The following is a 7,485-nucleotide window of genomic DNA, read 5'->3' as shown; positions in this document are numbered from 1 at the left end:
GTTGACACCACCATGTTCTGCACCATGGTCAGCACACGGCATAGTGAGCAGTCAAATCCTCTGGTCAAACGACCACCTAAGGGGGGAGCCATTAGCATATTAGGCTTTTATATATAGGATAACATACCTCAGAAAATACAAATATAAAATAACTCAAGAACCAACGTTTGTAAATTTAATTCTTTGTAATTCTAAACATCAAATACTGCTGAAATATGTCATACTAAATGATGTTTCTGATATCACTTTTGATTTTCCAATTCTGATACCAACTCTACAATTCAATCCTATTCTGACAGTAAATCAAAATAGTTAGCATCAGACTCCACAGGTTTAAGGGCTCAGTTCCACAAGACTACACTCATTTCAGACATTAGTCACAAGTCCTGGTTCTCCAGGCTACCCATACTTCTAATTTTGCTACAACTTCAGTTATTCCCAAGACCCCACCCTCAGGTTTGATAATTTGTTTGAACAGCTTACAGGAATCAGGAAAACACTTCACTTACATTTGTTTTGTTTATTATAATGGACTAGAGGCCTGGTGCATGAAATACACCCACAGGAGGAGAGGAGTTCCCCTCAGTTCAGCCTGCACCCTCTCTAATCCGAGACCCTTTGAGGGATGTCTGACTGCAAGTTTAGGCTGGATTCCTGGGATCAGGCCTAAACCAGCAGTCAGACATCTCTTTCACAATCCTAGACCACTGGCTCCTAATCGCTCACCTCCCTGCCTACCTAGCTGCCCCTAACTGCTCCCCCCTGCTGATCTGGTCTCCCCTAACTGCCCCCCCCCTGCTGTCCTGGTCACCCCAATTGTCCCCTGCCAGCCTGGTCACCTCTTCCTGTGCCCCCTGTCAGCCTGGTAGCCCCCAACTGCCCTCCCCTGCTGGCCTGATCTTGCCCCCAACTGCCCTCCACTGTCGTCCTGGTCAGCCCCAATTGTCCTTTTTTGCCCCCAGCTTCCCTCCCCCACTGGCCTGTTTTCCCCCAACTGCCCTCCCCTGCCAGCCATCTTATGGTGGCCATCTTATGAGGCCATGACACCACTTAGGCTTTTATTATATAAGATACAACTAATGAACAGCCAAATGGGAGAGATGTGTAGGGCAAGGTATGGGAGGAGACAGAGCTTTCCAACACCGTCCTTGCATATTCATCAACCTGGAAGCCCCTGTTCAAGAGTTTTTATAGAAACACTTCAGCCCCACAGCTTAAGGATGGGGCTAAAGCTCCACCTGCATTAGCTAGTGCTGCCTTAACAAAATGCCACTGTCTAGGTGGCTTAAAAAACAGACATTTATTTTCTCACAGTTCCCCAAGATGCCATCTGGCTTGGTTTCTGGAGATGCCCCTCCTCCTAGCTTGTAGGCCTTCTTAGTATGATTGGACATGGCCTCTTGCCTGTGCATAGGCATGGGGAGAGAGAACTCGAGTGATTCTTCCTCTTGTTATGAGGAAGAAATAGTCCTATTAGATTAGGTTTCTACCCTTATGACTTCATTTAACCTTAATTCTCTCTAGGCCCTATTTCCAAATACAGTCACAAGGAGAAAGGATAGGGATTCAACATATGAATTTGGGGGATGAGAGTCACAATGCAGTCCATTGCACTATCATCAGGCCTGGCTGACGACCCAAGTGCAAGTGTCTGGCATGGAAGGGCAGGTCCCAGCTGACCTCTGGGCCCTGGGCAATACCTGGGTCCCCAGGCCCCCACACACCTCCTCCACCTGAGTCATGGCACCTAAATCCTCACACAGAGATGTGGTAAGTGCAACCAGACGCCTGGTGACCTGTTCTTCCCAAGAGCCTCACCCTGTCATCTCATTTGCATAAATTCAAGTGATCTTTTGAAAGAACCTCATTATGAATAACAAACTCCTATCACAAAAATTCCAAGGGTTTTAGGAACTCAGAGCCAGGGAGTAGAAAGAAAAGCCAAAAACATATCCTATACCACACTAAGTTATCAAATCTTTTACTAAAGATATTTAAATGACAATTTTTTATGCTCAATTATGAAATTGTATTTTAATGGCACAGCTAGATTTTGATGAGATTTGAAGACTTATTAACACCCCAAATTGGGTATTACGTAGAAATTACAAGTTAAATAGAAATATACATTCCAAATGCAGATTTGGATTTATAATTCACAGGTTCAAAAATTTACCAATTCTAAATATAAAGCTTCTAGATAAAAATGTGTTTCAGAGCCATATGATGAGAATATTTATTGAACTACCCTTGCTAATAAGTATTAAGCAATTATATAACTATCAAGACTTTAGTCACAAGTATTATAACACAAATGAACTTAAGCATGTATGGGAGGGCAGGGATGGGGGGGGGGAATTGGTAAGATATATACACATATAATACCTTAATAAAAAAAATGAAAGAAAAAAATGAACTTAAGCTACTTTAAGTTAAAAAGTGAACAATTGTATTTAAGTCAATTGAACATTGAACAACTCAAGGGTCAGTGGCAGTGAAATTACCCCCACAACCTCCAGCCCTATGCAGTGGAAAATCACGAATAACTTTTGATTCCCAAAAAACTTAATTACTAATAGTCTACTGCTGCCAGATGCCTTACCGAGAACTGAGAACATAAACAGTCCATTAACACGTATTTTGTATATTTATATATATTATATCTTGTATTCTTACGATTGCATATGCTAGAGAAAAGAAACTGTTATTAAGAAAAATCATGAAGGGAAAATACATTTATTGTAATATATGTACTTACTGAGAAAAAAAAAAATCCATATACAAGGGAACCAGTGCTGTTTAATCCAGGTTGCTCGAGGGTCAACTATATTGAAGTGCCTCGTGGATCTAAAGGGCAGGGATCGAGCCAGTTTTAATAAGGCACTAGAACCCAAAGTGTCTTTAGCAATCCACAAAATACTATTTTTCTACCTCACAATTCTACTACTTGCTGTCATGTGTTTGTTTTTCTCTTGTTCTATAACCTAGCTTTCTCTGCTTCTTTGATCCGATCCTATATAATACAGAGCTAATATGATAATTAGACTGAACAGTGGAACGACCTTCTGGAATGATCACTGGGTTGGCTGTGAGGGCCGAGCCCCTAGCACAAATTTCATGCATTGGGCTTTGAGTAATAGCATAAGATCTAATATTTACATACTAGAGGTCCGGTGCATGAAAATTGTGCACAGAGCTGAGGGGGAAGGAGGGGTTTGAAAGGGTGTCCCTCAGCCCAGCCTGCACCCTCTCCAATCTGGAACCTCTCAGGGGATAACTGGCAGTCGGACATCCCTCTCACAATCTAGAACTGCTGGCTCCTAACCGCTCGCCTGCCTGCCTGATTGTCCCTTACTGTTCCCCTGCTGGCTTGATTGCCCCTAACCACCTCTGCCTTGGCCCTGCATCCAGGACCCAAGATTCCCTTCTCCAGCTGACCACAGGCACCCAGGATCTGGGCTTCCCTCCCTCTAGGCACCCAGGCTGGCTGCAGCCACAGGGGACAGTGGGCAGGAGGCTTTGCTTGGGCTGCAGCAGCAAGTGCTGGCACCCAGGACCATGGGGTGGGTGGCTTCTTCGTCTCCCAGGCCACAGCCAGCCACAGGTGCTTGTGCCCAGGACTGCAGGGTGAGCAGCTTCTCCATCTACAAGGCTGTAGCCAGCCACAGGTGCTGACACATGGACCACAGGCAGGCAGCTTCTCTGTCTTCCCTGGGATGCAGTGTGGGCTACTTCTCTAGCTGACTGTGGCCTGGGATCATGGGACAGGCGGCTTCTTCATCTCCCAGGGCACACCTAGCGTCAGGCGCTGGGGTCCAGTTTCTATCTCTCCTCCGGGACATGGAGCAGGCGGATGTGAGGCTTCTAATGCTGTCTACAACCTGAGATCATGGGCAGGCAGCTTCTTCATCTCCCAGGCTGCAGCCAGCCTCAGGCACTGATGCCCTATTTCTCTGACCCTCACAGGCCCAGAGCAGTGGGGTGGGAGGGTGCGGGGCTGGGGGAGTGTGGGCGGAGAGGAGGTGTCACCACGTTTTTGGATTAATTTGCATACTCACTATGATTGGCTGGTAGCATAGCAGAGCGATGGTAATTTGCATGTTTCTCTTTTATTAGTGTAGATTAGATTTTCTACCACTTATCAGCTATCTAGAGCTATAAAAGCCAGAAGGGTAGGTAGAATAATAAACTATAAATATGATTATTAATTGCATATACCTGTGAATTGATGGTTCTTGGAAGAGGAATCCTATTTAATAAAAGAGTAATATGCAAATTAACCATCACTCTGCAACAAAAATGGCGGTGCCCAGTCCTCTCAGGCCCAGGGAGGGCTGCCGCTGAGAGCAGGCAGTATGAGGCGCCGGCTGTTGACCTGGAAGGCGCCTTGGCAACCCTGGCACCATCACTTCCAGCCTTGACCTGGGCAGTGGCCTGGGAGGAGGCCGCGCACCCCAGGCACGATCAGCTCCCAGCCAGGACCCAGGCAGTGGCCTGGAAGGCGGCACAACCCCCTTACTCCTGTGAGATCTGCCATGCACCCCTGGCATGATCAACACCCAGCAGCAACCTGGGCCATAGGCCTGGGAGGTGGCTGCACCCTCCCCTCCGTCTCTTTCACCCTCCTACCTCCCCACCCCCACGTGCAATCTGCTCCTAGCCTCGGCCTAGGCTGTGGACCTGGAAGGCACCTGCAACCACCTATCTCCCCTTCTCCCTCCCCCCCTCAGCAATTAGCTCCCATCCATAGCCAGGGGGTGTAGGCCTGGGAGGCAGCTGTGCCTCCAAGAGCTATTCCTTCCCTGGGGCAGCCTGGGTGTCAGCCTCCAAAGGGCCTGAGTCCCCATGGAGTGATCCCCTTACACACACCTATAGCCTTGGAATTTCCCTTGCCCCCCGCAGAGTGATTAGAGGCAGAAAAGGAATAAAAGGAGAAAAGAAAGAAAGGACAAAAGGTGAAACATCAAGAAAAGGAAAGAGAAAAGGGAAAAAAAAGGAAGAAACAACCACATGATATCACCTTTTCAAGGTCTCATGAAATTCCTGTTTAACAAATTTATTTTATGACACTTTTAGTTTGGGTTTACATTTTTACTGGTTTGTCAAGACCACAGCAAGTACACTGTCCAATATGTCAAAGAGAAAATCCTATCTGATAAAGAGGGAATATGCAGGGGAGGGCAGTTGGGGACTATGGGACAGCAGGGGAACAGTTAGGCATCAATCAGGCTGGCAGGGGAGTGGTGAGGTGCAGGGGGGTGTTTCTCCTTTTTCAGAGTCCATCTCCATCATGGAAAAGGAAACAGGTTCCTGAGTGGAGGAACTGGGGATTAAGAAAGAAAGAAAGAGACCAAGAGGCAGAAATAGCTCCCAGCTAGGAGGGCGCCATTCTCGATGGAGAGGCAGCAAGTACCCGAGCCATGCAGCAGGTTTATTTTATATCCCCAAAATCCAGGAAGTAACACCAAAACTTAGGATCAAAGGAGCTTATTTGCATTCTTAACTAGGCCCTAGCCTTACTGGATTTACATATCTAGACCCACCCCTGCAGACACCTGCACAAAGGTAAGTCAGAAACTGAATAACAACCCCACCCTCTTGCAGGGTTGTAACCAGGACACAGACTCTGCCAGGGCCTAGGGCTCAGCTGACAATTTAAAGAATGTCCATGTGCCTTCCCAGGAGGCCCTCTACAGTTAGGGTGTGATCAGGCTGGCAGGCAGAAGTGGTTAGGGGCAATCAGGCAGGCAGGTGAGCAGTTGGGAGCCATCCCCTAAGGGGTCCCAGATTGGAGAGGGTGCAGGTTGGGCTGAGGAACACACACCCTCCCCCCTGCCCCAGTGCACAAATTTTATGCACTGGGCCTCTAGTCATTTTATAAAATATTTGGTGAATATATGGCAATTTCAATGAATGCTTAAGAAATCTACCAGAGTCATCAATTTGCATAAAGGGAGAAGAGATTATTTCAAGACTCCTCTGACTTAAAAATAAAATAAAATAAAAATATGGCCGGGACCGGTTTGGCTCAGTGGATAGAGCGTCAGCCTGCGGACTGAAAGGTCCCAGGTTCGATTCCAGTCAAGGGCATGTACCTTGGTTGCGGGCACATCCCCAGTTGGGGGTGTGCAAGAGGCAGCTGGTCGATGTTTCTCTCTCATCGACGTTTCTAACTCACTGTCCCTCTCAATTCCTCTCTGTGTAAAATCAATAAAATATATTTTAAAAAATATATGGCTCCCATATATGGTTCACAACTGTTAATTTGAGTAAATTACCCATTATCAAATAGTACAAAATATCTTTGGAGATTAGCAATTAAATTTTATAGGTAACAGTGCTTTTGTTGTTTAACACGTTAAACATTTCATTGAACTCAATGAAGAACTAATAAGATATTAGAACTGGTAAAAGGGAGAATTTAAAGAACAGACCTAAAAGCAGTTAGAAATTCTTAAAAGAATTACTAATAGATATAAAACTGGCTAATAACCTATAGGGCAATAAAATCTCTAAGGAAATCTCTTTTCTACAGAGCAGAAGTCAGTTGTATTATAGTTCATGGTTTATTTGCATTATTCTCCATTTTCTACAACTTAACATGTAACTTTACAGAGCTGTAAAACAGCCTGCCAATAGAAAAACAGTCACAGGTACACACCCCTTTAGAAAATATCCAGAGAATCCATTAGACATACCTAGCATTTTACTAAAAGGATATTCAGTAATTTCTATTATCCATTTACTAGTCTTTGAGAATGTTTCTTGATAGTCTCTTCCTTCTGATTATAAATACTATGCCAAGATTACTTTTGATAACTAGAAGGCAGGTTTGGCCTGATTATTGACCTAGATACAGTAAGAATGTAAATTAACCATGTAGGCCTTGTATTAACTTTTGAAATCCAGAGACAGGATTAACTTCTGTCTAAAAGTTTTCATAAAGTATTCCAATTCAACTTTTAAAGCCTCCATAATTTGCTACCTAAGGGCTAGGAAACCAAGTCCAAGAAACTTTCCACCAGATTTCTCCAGTAGGACCTAAGAATTTGGGTGAATTTCTCTCCTCAGCTTCTCCAAAATGTACTAAGGTTCCTGGCTTGCCAAGAAAGACCCTACCGGTAAAACTGGAACCCTGTAAGCCAGGTGCTATTTCTGATTTACTGGGATAATTTATAGGCATTGATTCTAAATATAAAGTCAACTTGTTTATGAGTGGGCTAGTCATAGCTAATTAAATGAGATTTATTTTCAAAAATGACATGGCCTTGGTTACACAATCAATTTCTTCAATTATATCCTGGGAAATAGGAGTACCAATTCCTTTTGAACATTGCCATGAAATGTAAGGAGATCCGTGGATGCTTCTGAGTTGTGGAGACTCAGAATCAGATACCATTTTATAATTCCAGTTGATAAAAGCAGAGCCCACCAAATTGAAGTCTAGAGATAGGGTAAGAATTAAAAAGGCCTTTCTCACATATC

This window comes from Pipistrellus kuhlii, unplaced genomic scaffold (genome assembly GCF_014108245.1).
Source record: "Pipistrellus kuhlii isolate mPipKuh1 unplaced genomic scaffold, mPipKuh1.p scaffold_m20_p_2, whole genome shotgun sequence".
NCBI classification, from domain to species: domain Eukaryota; kingdom Metazoa; phylum Chordata; class Mammalia; order Chiroptera; family Vespertilionidae; genus Pipistrellus; species Pipistrellus kuhlii.
Note: the sequence above shows the minus strand (reverse complement) of the source record.